Source organism: Lolium perenne, chromosome 5 (genome assembly GCF_019359855.2).
Source record: "Lolium perenne isolate Kyuss_39 chromosome 5, Kyuss_2.0, whole genome shotgun sequence".
NCBI classification, from domain to species: Eukaryota; Viridiplantae; Streptophyta; class Magnoliopsida; order Poales; family Poaceae; genus Lolium; species Lolium perenne.
Window position 1 is genome coordinate 69,200,786 of NC_067248.2, and position 12,974 is coordinate 69,213,759.

General features: G+C 42.5%; 1 pseudogene; it reads right to left on the reverse strand.

Annotated features, from left to right (window-relative positions):
- Positions 1-8,309: 8,309 nt before the first annotated feature.
- On the reverse strand, positions 8,310-9,690 carry LOC139831512 (uncharacterized; annotated as a pseudogene).
- Positions 9,691-12,974: the final 3,284 nt, after the last annotated feature.

A 12,974-nucleotide genomic window follows, 5' to 3' on the forward strand; every position in this document is an offset into this window, starting at 1 on the left:
CCCTTACTTCAGACAAGACGAACGTGCATAGCAACTCACATGATATTCAACAAAGGTGTAAAAAGTTGATGGCGTCCCCAGAAACATGGTTACCGCTCAACAAGCAACTTATAAGAACTAAGATACATAGCTACATATTCATCACCACAATAGTTTTTAAGCTATTTTCCCATGAGATATATATTGCAAAGACAAAGGAATGAAATTTTAAAGGTAGCACTCAAGTAATTTACTTTGGAATGGCAGAAAAATACCACATATAGGTAGTTATGATGGACACAAATGGCATGGGTTTTGGCTCAAGGTGTTTGGATGCACGAGAAGCATTTCCTCTCAGTACAAGGCTTTGGCTAGCAAGGTTGTTTGAGGCAAACACAAGTATGAACAGGTACAGCAAAGCTTACACAAGAACATATTGCAAGCATTATAAGACTCTACACTGTGTTCCTTGTTGTTCAAACACTTTACCAGAAAATATCTAGACCTTAGAGAGACCAATCATGCAAACCAAATTTCAACAAGCTCTACGGTAGTTCTCCACTAATAGATTAAACTACATGATGCAAGAGCTTAAACATGATCTGTGAGAGCTCAAAACAATTGCCAAGCATCAAGTTATTCAAGACCATATGAAGCATTTTCTGATTCCAACCAAATAGCAATCAACGAAGCAATTTTTCAGCCTTCGCCATGAACATTAAAGCATAACTAAGAACACAAGTGTTCAAATGAAAAAGCGGAGCGTAATATCTCCAATACAAGGATTGTGGGATCCAACTTTATTCAAACCAAAAACAAAAACAAAAGCAAACAGACGCTCCAAGTAAAGAACATAAGATGTGATGGAATAAAAATATAGTTTCACTAGAAGTGACCTGATAAGTTGTCGATGAAGAAGGGGATGCCTTGGGCATCCCCAAGCTTAGATGCTTGAGTTTTCTTGAAATATGCAGGGATGAACCACGGGGGCATCCCCAAGCTTAGACTTTTCACTCTTCTTGATCATATTGTATCATCCTCTTCTCTTGACCCTTCAAAACTTCCTCCACACCAAACTTAAAGCAAACTCATTAGAGGGTTAGTGCATAATCAAAAATTCATATATTCAGAGGTGACATAATCATTCTTAAAACTTCTGGACATTGCAAAAAGCTACTGAAAGTTAATGGAACAAAGAAATCCATAAAGACTTGACATAGTATTCCATATTCATCGGATCCCACCAAACACAACATGTAGCATTACAAATAGATGATCTTGATCATGTTAGGCAGCTCACAAGATCTAAACATGATAGCACAAGAGGAGAAGACAACCATCTAGCTACTGCTATGGACCCATAGTCCAAGGATGAACTACTCACGCATCAGTCCGGAGGCGGGCATGGTGATGTAGAGCCCTCCGGTGATGATTCCCCTCTCCGGCAGGGTGCCGGAGGCGATCTCCTGGATCCCCCGAGATGGGATTGGCGGCGGCGGCGTCTCTGGAACTTTTTCCGTATCGTGGCTATCGGTAATAGGGTTTTCGCGACGGAGAGTTTAAGTAGGCGGAAGGGCAGCGTCGGCGGAGGCACGAGGGCCCCACACCATAGGGCGGCGCGGGCCCCACCCTGGCCGCGCGGCCCTGTGGTGTGGGCGCCTCGTCGCCCCACCTCGTATCCCCTTCGGTCTTCTGGAAGCTCCGTGGAAAAATAAGACCCTAGGCGTTGATTTCGTCCAATTCCGAGAATATTTCCTTTGTAGGATTTCTGAAATTAAAAACAGCAGAAAATAGGCACTGGCGCTTCGGCATCTTGTTAATAGGTTAGTGCCGGAAAATGCATAATAATGATGTAAAGTATGTATAAAACATGTGAGTATTGTCATAAAAGTAGCATGGAACATAAGAAATTATAGATACGTTTGAGACGTATCATCCTTCACTGGCGCCAACCAAACCGGAGGCAAGTACTACAAGCGCATCCTCGATTCCTTCAATGAGAAGATGAACTATGGTGACTATGCCACCATCAACATGAACCGGAACGAGGGTGCCCTCTCCCACCGTTGGAACATGATCAAGGCGGCGTGTAGCAAGTTCCATGGCTACTATGAGAAGATTAAGGTCCGGAAGGAGAGCGGCAAGACGATGGTGGATTGGGTATGATCTACTGCCATCTTGTTCATAATGCATTATAGTGTATCTATTTGGTGATCCATCTTGTTCCATATCTTGTTTTGCATCATGTATATGATCCAACTTGTTCCATATCTTGTTTTGCATCATGTATTGTTAGATGCTCCAAGCCCTCGACATGTACAAGCACCAACACGAGGACAAAGACTTCCCCTTCATGCATTGCTACAACAAGCTACAAGGTTGCAAGAAATGGGATGACCTCCTCCACACTCTAATGAAGGACGAGGAAGATATGCCGGTCAATCCAGCCGGCGCCTCCACCTGGCGCCCCATTGGCAACAAGAAGGCCAAGGCCGAGAGGAATGCGGCGCCGGTATTGGCAGCCATGGACGCCTCCCTCGAGAAGATGATCACCTCATTCTCGGTGGAGAACAAGGAAGCGGAGGTTAGGGCCGCCATCGTGTGGAAGGCAATCCTCGACAAGCAAGACATGAAGATCGAGTTGGAGAGGGAGAAGGTGGAGGCGGCGAAGATGGAAGCTCACGCCGCTGCCATGAAGGCCACCAACAAAGCGATGCAGCTATCGTTGGCCAAGATGTCTCAAGAATCCAAGATCTTGATGGTCGACATGGAGAAGATGGACCCGTTGGCGCGGGCATAGCACGAGATGTACCACGAGCTCATCGGCTAAGAGGTGATGGCGGCGCGAGCTGCGTCGGCGTCTCCCTCGGCACCCTCCACGTTCATGTCTCCACCGGCACCCTCCATGTTCATCTCTCCGCCGGCACCGTCGATGTTCATGCCTCCCCCGGCGACGGTGGATCCTGTTGCAGCGACGGAGCTGCCGCCGGGGCTCGCCGCCGATGAGGAAGTCGTCGAGGTTGAGCCGTTCGTGACCTCGTTCATCTGATGAGCTGGCTTTTTCGCCATTTTTTTGCACCGGAGATGGCGATTTGGTGGCCATATGTTGGTCCAAATTTTATATTCGAAAACCTATTCGAATTTGGTGGCCGTGTGTTGGCTCAAACTTTAAATTCATAAAATTATTTGAACTTTTATGCTTTTGTTTGAGTTTTCAAATTCAAATCATCTATTGGGCTGTCGTATGGGGCGCGCCGATGTGGAAGAAGCTCCCCCCAAATGAAAGATGTTGTGCCGACGTACCCCATACGACAGTGTCGGCGCCCCTGCCGGCGACTATTTGGGGGGGCGCCGGTGGGGATGCTCTTTGCTTCCTTTTATTTCTCTTGGATTTCATATCTAGTCTACCCAACTTGCTTGGAAAAAAGCTCTGATGTTATTATTGTTGTTGTTTCTGATGTAAGATAACTTTCGTTTACTCAAAGTTACATCAACCTAACAAAAACAAATGTCACCACACAAAAACCTTCTCCATCTCGGTCACAACTCACAAGTGATAGGTGGCAAAACCTTTTTACTAGTACGAACTACAAACAAGAAGAGGATTCTCCACATTTACATTTCATTGAAGAAACTGTAAAATATTATACCTCTCTTTGAAATAAATAGATACTTCTCGAGTAGGTAAAATAGTAGAATTGGTTGCAAATGGGTAGAAATGCTTGATATTGTTCCACATTTAGATAGATCTCCCGATTTCAAAGTCGCATCAAGCCAATATAACAAAAGTCAATAACAATAACATGACCTTCTCGGCCACCACACTAACTGTTGGCAACTACTTGTTAATTGTAGAAACTACGAAAAAGAAGATGCACTCCTTTATATTTAATCAACAAAACTAACAAATCTTATTTCCCGCTTTAAGGAAAAATACTCCTCAAGTGCAAAAAATGTTGAATTATTTGCGCATGGTTACGAATGCTACAATATGTTCTAGTCGGACATAGGTCAAGCAGTTTCAAGTTAGTGTAAATTGTTGATGTAAAAAAGTATAATTGCTTGCTTCACCCCGATACAACCAAAAGTCAATAGAAACAATATCACCTTACAGATCACTACTTAGACTAGTCACAATGAAAAGTATCATAGATTAATATCATACATATGATACTAGTTTATGATACAACGTCTACAATGCATAGTATCATGAATTACTATCCTAGTTCTATCATATTTAATATTTTGTAGAATCTTAATGCAAATATGTGTACATGATGTGTTTGCCACTAAATTTTAGTTTTACGTGCTATGATACGGTATCTACCTATGATACTAGTCTCACCTCTCTCCTCATTGATTGCTGGCCACATAAGATTTTTGCCTACATGACATGCATGATACTACCTATGATACTCGCATGGAGGCTAGTTTTACGGCTAGAAATAACTTTTTATTAGTGTGAACTACGGAGAAGAACATTGTCCTCTTTATATTCAATCACAGAACTGACAAATTTATGCCTCGCTTTAATAAAAAATAACACAAAGCTGATACTACAAAAGTCAATACAAATAATATATCCTTCTTGGTCACCACATACAGCTGGCAACAACTTATTAGTTGTACAAATTACGAAGGAAAAGATTCTCCGCTCTATATTTAACTAAAGAAACTAGAAAATCTTATGCCCTCCATTAAAAAAAATTCTCAATTAGGGAAGAATATAGAAATGTTTCCACATGGGTAGCAATGCTAGAAGTGTGCTAGACATAGATAGATCTGTCACTTTCAAAGTCGCATCAAGTTGGTACAACCAAAAGTAAATAAAAATAACATCACCATCAAGATCACCACTTACGGCTGTCAACAACTTCTTAGTTGTATGAACTACAAAGAAGAAGATGCTCCTCCTTATATTTAACCAACAAACATGTTGAATAGTATGCCTAGCTTCACAAAAAAAACTTCTCGAGAACGAAAAAATATAGAATTATTTTCACATAGGTGGTAGTGCTAGAAGTTGTTCTAGATGAAGATCGATTAGCCAGTTTCAAAGTAGTGTAATATAATGTATTAAGTTTTCATAAGAACTGTTGTAAAGTATTGTTGCATTCAACTTATTAAAATAAATAAAAAATTCGATTTTATATTCAATAATTGTTTATTGTACTTTCCGATGTAAGGGCATCTCCAGCGGCTGATAGGGCAAAGGTGTCCGATCTTTCGATGAGAGTATGATAACGTCGATTTGTTGGTGGAGTTCGTGCTTGATGATCCGACTACACGTGCAAAGCTCGTGCGCCAATGCAATCGCTAGGACAATCTCCGGGAGTTACTGATCTTGCGAATGCACGATCAGCCTGACCAGCGAGGGTCTTAATTCCTACCTGAAATCGAGAACAAGTAAGAACTAATAATGCAATCCGAATTATTGCGGATATAGATGAAAGCTTTATTGAAAAAGTGGGATTCCGAATAGCCGGTCTTGTTCTGGGCGTTGGCCTCAAAAGAAGTACACGAGAGTTGCAGCAATGGCTAACTTTTAATCTAATCAAAATCCGAGTCTAAACGTGACGGCTATGGGAGTATTTAAAGGATAAAAAGGTGGGGTTTCGGTCAGCCATGCATATGGTGGCCGAACCAAACCCTAGAAGGCCTTTCCCCCTTCAATACGGACTCTAAAAAGTGGCTGACTTAAATCCTGCGAAAATTACATGGGTCTGGCCCAAAACTAATGGTGTCGCAGCACCATGGACTCATATGGATGAAATTATGAAGTGGGGAACTCTATATTTCGTCCATGTCTTCATCTCCAATTATGGTGGCTTCAAAGTTCTGAAATCTCCACTCGCAGCGTCCTATTCAATCCTCACATGTTTGCTGCCATCTCCTCCACGTGTGATCATGCTCCAATGCTTGTCCCTCTCATCCATGCTAGGTCCATCATTTCTAAGAGTAACAAACACATCTGATTTAGGCAGCATCATATTCTCATGTATATAAGGAATAGTTCCAAGAAACGAAAGTACCTGATAGTTAAGTTGTTTGGCACGAGCTCGAGTGATTGGTCCTTGTATTTGTGTGGCTGTAGGTACAACGGTTGTATCAATAGATGGGATGTCCTCGTCATGCTCCCCTTCTTGAATTGAAGTCATCCTCGACGCGATCTCATCTTCTTCACCAAAGTAAGGCTTCAAATCTGCAATGTTAAATGTAGGACTAACCGGACCCAATTCTGCAGGAAGCTCCAGTATATATGCATTATCATTTATTTTCTGTAACACCTTAAAAGGACCAGCGGCACGTGGCATGAGCTTAGACTTGCGCAATGTAAGAAAATGATCTTTGCGCAAATGCAACCAAACAAGATCACCAACATCAAACACAACATGCTTTCTTCCTCTATCCCCAACAATTTTATACTTAGCATTCATGCGTTCTATGTTGTCTTTAGTAGTCTGATGCAATTTTATTATCAATTCAGCTCGTTGTGTAGCATCCAAATCATTTTGCACCGAAGATGGTAAAGGTAACAAATCAATAGGTGCACGTGGTACAAAACCATACACAATCTCAAAAGGGCACATCTTAGTGGTAGAATGCAGTGAACGATTGTAAGCAAATTCAATATGAGGTAAACATTCTTCCCACCATTTTAAGTTCTTTTTCAAAACAACCCGTAGCATAGTAGACAAAGTTCTATTTACTATTTCAGTTTGTCCATCAGTTTGGGGATGACATGTAGTACTAAACAGCAATTTAGTCCCCAACTTAGCCCATAAACATCTCCAAAAGTGGCTAAGAAACTTAGTATCACGATCAGAAACAATAGTATTTGGCGCACCATGTAAACGAATAATTTCGCGAAAGAACAAATCAGCAACATGTGTAGCATCATCAGTCTTGTGACATGGAATAAAGTGTGCCATCTTAGAAAATCGATCCACAACAACAAAGATACTATCCCTCCCCTTCTGTGTACGAGGCAATCCCAAAATGAAATCCATAGAAATATCCTCCCAAGGTACACTAGGAACAGGAAGAGGCATATATAAACCATGTGGATTAAGTCGAGACTTAGCTTTTTGACATGTAGTGCAGCGTGCCACAAATCTCTCAACATCTCGACGCATACATGGCCAAAAGAAGTGTGCAGCAAGTACATCCTCCGTCTTCTTCACACCAAAGTGACCCATCAATCCTCCTCCATGCGCCTCCTGCAACAACAAAAGACGAACTGAACTATCTGGGATGCATAGCTTGTTAGCACGGAACACAAATCCATCATTGAGGACGAATTTGTTTCATGTTCTACCATCTTTACAATTCAGCAACACATCTTTAAAATCAGCATCATGCAAGTATTGTTCCTTTATAGTTCCCAATTCAAAAATCTTGAAGTCAAGTTGAGATAGCATAGTATAACGGCGCGACAAAGCATCAGGAATAACATTATCTTTACCCTTTTTGTGTTTGATAACATAAGAAAAGACTCAATAAATTCAACCCACTTTGCATGGCGGCGATTCAACTTAGCTTGACTACGAATATGCTTCAAAGATTCATGATCATAATGTATAACAAATTCTTTAGGCCATAAATAATGTTGCCAAGTTTCTAATGTCCGAACCAACACATATAATTCTTTATCATAAGTAGAATAGTTCAGACTAGGCCCACTCAATTTCTCACTAAAATATGCAACAGGTTTGCCCTCTTGTAATAACACACCTCCCAAACCAATTCCACTAGCATCACATTCAAGCTCAAAAGTCTTATTGAAATCAGGAAGTTGGAGTAATGGAGCATGTGTTAACTTATCTTTCAATATCATGAAGGCTTCTTGTTATGCATCACCCCACACAAAGGGCACATCCTTCTTTGTAAGCTCATTCAGCGGCGCAGCAATGGATCCAAAATCTTTCACAAAGCGCCTATAGAAATCAGCGAGGCCAAGAAAACTACTCACTTGTGTGACCGTCTTTGGCTGCGGCCAACTCTCAATTGCCTCAATCTTGGCTGGATCAACTTCAATTCCCTGCGCAGTAACAACATAGCCAAGAAACGCAACTCGATTGGTGCTAAAGGTGCACTTCTCAAGATTACCATACAAACGTGCATCACGTAAAGCATTAAAAACAACACGTAAATGATCCAAATGTTGCTCGAAAGAATTGCTATAAATCAGAATATCATCAAAATGTCTAATAAAAGCACGTAAAACTTCGTTCATCAGTCTCATGAAAGTACTAGGTGCATTAGTTAAACCAAAAGGCATTACTAACCACTCATATAAACCAAACTTAGTTTTAAACACTATTTTCTATTCATCTGCTAATTGCATACGAATCTGGTGGTAACCACTACGCAAATCAACTTTAGAGAACATAATAGAACCACTCAATTCACCAAGCATATCATCTAAACGAGGTATAGGATGCCGGTATCGAATGGTAATATTATTAATAGCTCTACAATCAGTACACATGCGTGAAGAACCATCTTTCTTAGGTACCAAGATAATAGGAACAACACATGGGCTAAGAGACTCACGAATGTAACCTTTATCTTGTAGAACCTGAGTCGCTGAATCTCTTTGGCCTCTTCAGGATTGGTATGATATGGCGCACGGTTGGGCATCGAAGCACCTGGAATCAAGTCAATCTGGTGTTCTATGCCACGGATAGGTGGTAGTCCAGGTGGAACATCTTGTGGAAACACATCAATGAATTCCTGCAAAAGGTTAGCAACCGCATGTGGCAAAGAAGGAGGCATATCCTCAAATGAAAACAGAACTTCTTTGCAAATAATAACATAGCATTGAGTAGTGTTTACATCAAGTTCAGCAATATCAGATTTGCTAGCAAGCAAACAAGGATTGTTCAAACGAATTTTAGTAGCATGGTTTGAATCAGATTTAGTATTAGTCTTATGTGGAACAAAATCTGCAGCAACAATCTGATTTTCACTCTTATGTTTGTCCTCGTTTTTTACTCTACTAGCTCTAGCAAGATCATCTTTTAGTATTTGTTCAGGAGTCATAGGTTTGAGACCAATTTTCTTTCCATCATGCATAAGAGAATACTGATTAGTTTTACCATTATGAACAGATTCTCTATCAAATTGACAAGGTCTACCAAGTAACAAAGAACAAGCTTGCATAGGTACAACATCACAATCAACAAAATCAGAATATGTACCAATAGTAAAATGCACACGTGTAGTTCTTGTTACCTTGAGCTTCCGAGAGCTCTCAAACCATTGAATGTAATATGGATGTGTGCGCTGTCTCGTAGGTAGAGAAAGCTTCTCCACCATGTCAACGCTAGCCAGATTATTGCAGCTCCCTCCATCAATGATGATCCGTATGGCTCGTTCTTTTACAACGCCTCTTGTTTGAAACAAATTGTGGCGTTGATCATGCTCAGATTTGCTCAATTGAACGCTCAACACGCGTTGTGTAACTAAGCTCTTGTACTAATCAGCAGTGTCAGCTTCCATTACCTCCATCTCTCTCTCAGAATCAGAATTGGCTTCATCACGTGCAGCAATAAGGGCCAATGTATCTTCATCAAAGTCACTAGCAGAATCATATTCTCCAACTTCACGCACCAACATGACACGTTTGGTCCTGCATTCTCTCTCTATGTGACCAAATCCCAAGCATTTGCGACATTGAATGTCGCTCGTCTTCCCCGTAGAGGCCATGGAAGATGAACTCCGAGGAGGACCAGCAGATGGTGGTGGAGTAGCAGCAGGTGGTGCTCGTGATGTAGGCGCGGTGTACTTGGAGGTAGGAGGTGCGGATGCAGCTCCACGAGATGGTGGCGCCGATTGTCGCGGAGACCATGACGATGTACGACCTGCAGAAATATTAGCTCTTCTCCATGGTGGTTGACGATCCTGCACTTCACATTCAGCTTTAAAAGCCAGATGAAACAAGCGAGTAATAGTGTTGTACTCCTTATAATCTAAAATATGTTGAATCTCTTTATTCAAACCACCAAAGAAACGTGCAAGCATAGCCTCATTATCCTCTACAATACCACAGCGAATCATACCAGTTTGCAATTCTTGATAATAGTCTTCTACAGAATTTTTTCCTTGTTCTAAACGAGACAATTTTTTAAGCAAATCACGCTGATAATGTGGAGGAACAAAACGAGTATGCATAGCAAGTTTTAACCCAACCCAAGTAGTAGGAATATTAGCATGATGTACTCTACAAGTCTCAGACCACCAAATAGATGCAAAATTTGTGAACTCACAAGTAGCAGCACTAACACGCAAATGAACAGGATAGAGTAAACATGCAAAACGTTGCTCTACTTCCAATTCCCATGTAAGATATGCATCTGGATTATATCTACCCTCAAATGGCGGAATATTCAATTTTAGTTTAGCAACATGATCATCATCACGTACCGGCTGTGGAGGTGGGCGAGCGTTGCGATTCAGTTGTCGTGGACGACCCGGTGCAGGTTGTTCGACTTCCTCGCCGTCCAGTATGTTCTCATCAACCCGCTCGTCCACGTCCCCTTCATAGCCTTCGTATCCTTCATCAGAAGGCGCATCATGTGCAGCTGCTGCAGCAGGAGCGGTACCCGCAGGCACGTCCGCACGAGGAACGCGGTGTGCGCGGCGTCACACGTTGTCGCGAGGCTGCAGTAACCGAGTCAACAACTCCTGGACCTTGGCGTCGAGCTTGGAGTTGAAGGCTTCCTCGAGGCCATCGATCTTGCCAACGCGTCGCTGAGTTTGGCGTCAACATCACCAAGGCACCCATCCACGTCGGTTGCATGCCCGCCCAAAAGATGGGTGAAGTGAGCATGCATCTTTGCATTCTTCATCTTATCCGGGTCAACGGTCGTCGACTCTGTGCCTGTCATGGTTAGTACGCAACAAGCAACAATGTAGATGCCTAGAAACTACAGAATATGGTGGTTCACGCGCAATTCGTCAAGCAAAATACAAAGCTCTTACAAGTTCTTACGAAACAGTAGGAAGGCGACGTAGCAACCAGCAGGACTCAGCGTCTCCAACGATTGCCAAAGCGATTACCTGGGGTCGACACCAACCACGTGGAGATAATATGTGGAGCTGTAGGAAGGCTAGTATGGTAGCAAACAGCAAATGTCAAAACAGCAATGCAATATTGAAAGTATGCTCAACCATGATACCGTGCTGGTCCTAGGCTAGACCGAACTAGAGACGCGAGCCTAGTTCACGAACAAAGTCACGGCGCGGCACACAAGCAACGAGCAGCGATGAAGTGATATATGGTGGCGATTGGCTCCAAAAAGCACAAAGGAATAGCTCAAAAGCAAGATATAAGTAAAGAACACAGAAATTTCCGGGTAGTAAACTTAAAGGTCAAAAATCTCAACCTTCCCGGCGTTTTTTGGCAATTATGAGAGTTCGGAAAAGCGCACAACGATGAAGGGGTTGTGGCTGGATAGAACTTTTTCTCCCAGTCATTTTGAGTGGTCAAACGTCGAAAACGGAGTTCGTATGCAAAAGTTATGGCCGGTCAAAGTTTGCTGTCCAAAACTGCCCAATTCGGACTAAAATCGACCTGACTAGTGGAAATCGTGGTCAACCCAACTTGGATGCGGATTTGACTTTTTTTTTGCAAGTCATGACTGGCGGCCGAGAGTTATCTGACGAAAAACCTAATTCTACAAGGACTCTGTCGTGGCAGAGAAATAACACGATCTATGTCGCGGTAGGACACAGGGTATATGACAGATGTATATGCTGGTGGCGGAAACGATCTGGTGGGTGTATATGGCAGCGGTGCGGATATATATGGTGGGTGTATATGGCAGTGGCGGAAGTATATGGTGGTGATGGTCTGCGAACGATGCGAGTATGCGGCGGCGGCGTAACTACTATGACCAGAACTCTAAAGGAACTAGACGCTAAGACCAGCAACTCGACACGAAGATGCAGACACAAATTCAACTATGCAAAACTGAAAAGACAATGCAAGGCGTGGCAGGGGGTTTATGGAACGATGATCTAAAAACCCTAACAATATTTTTGGCTTTTTCGTGGTTTATGGGTATGATGGCAGATGCAATCTACACTACGAAAACTGTAAAATCTCACCGAGCAACCTGAAATCAGATACCACTTGATAGGGCAAAGGTGTCCGATCTTTCGATGAGAGTATGATAACGTCGATTTGTCGGTGGAGTTCGTGCTTGACGATCCGACTACTACACGTGCAAAGCTCGTGCGCCAATGCAATCGCTGGGATAATCTCCGGGAGTTACTGATCTTACGGATGCACGATCAACGTGAAGGTTGTTGGTGGAGGAGTGTAGTGCGGCGCAACACCAGTGATTCCGGCGCCAAAGTGGAACCTGCACAACACAATGAAAATACTTTGCCCCAACGTAACAGTGAGGTTGTCAATCTCACCGGCTTGCTGTAAACAAAGGATTAAACGTATGGTGTGGAGAATGATGTTTGTTTGCGAAGAACAACAGAGAACAGAGATTGCAGTAGATTGCATTTCAGATGTAAAAGAATGGACCGGGGTCCACAGTTCACTAGTGGTGTCTCTCCAATAAGATAAATAACATGCTGGGTGAACAAATTACAGGTGGGCAATTGACAAATAAAGATTCATATACATATCATGATGATCACTATGAGATTTAATCAGGGCATTACGACAAAGAACATAGACCGCCATCCAGCATGCATCTATGCCTAAAAAGTCCACCTTCGGGTTAGCATCCGCACCCCTTCCAGTATTAAGTTGCAAACAATAGACAATTGCCTTAAGTATGGTGCGTAATGTAATCAACACAAATATCCTTAGACAAAGCATTGATGTTTTATCCCTAGTGGCAACAGCACATCCACAACCTTAGAACTTTCTGTCACTGTCCCAGATTCAATAGAGGCATGAACCCACTATCGAGCATAAATACTCCCTCTTGGAGTTACAAGTATCAACTTGGCCAGAGCCTCTACTAGCA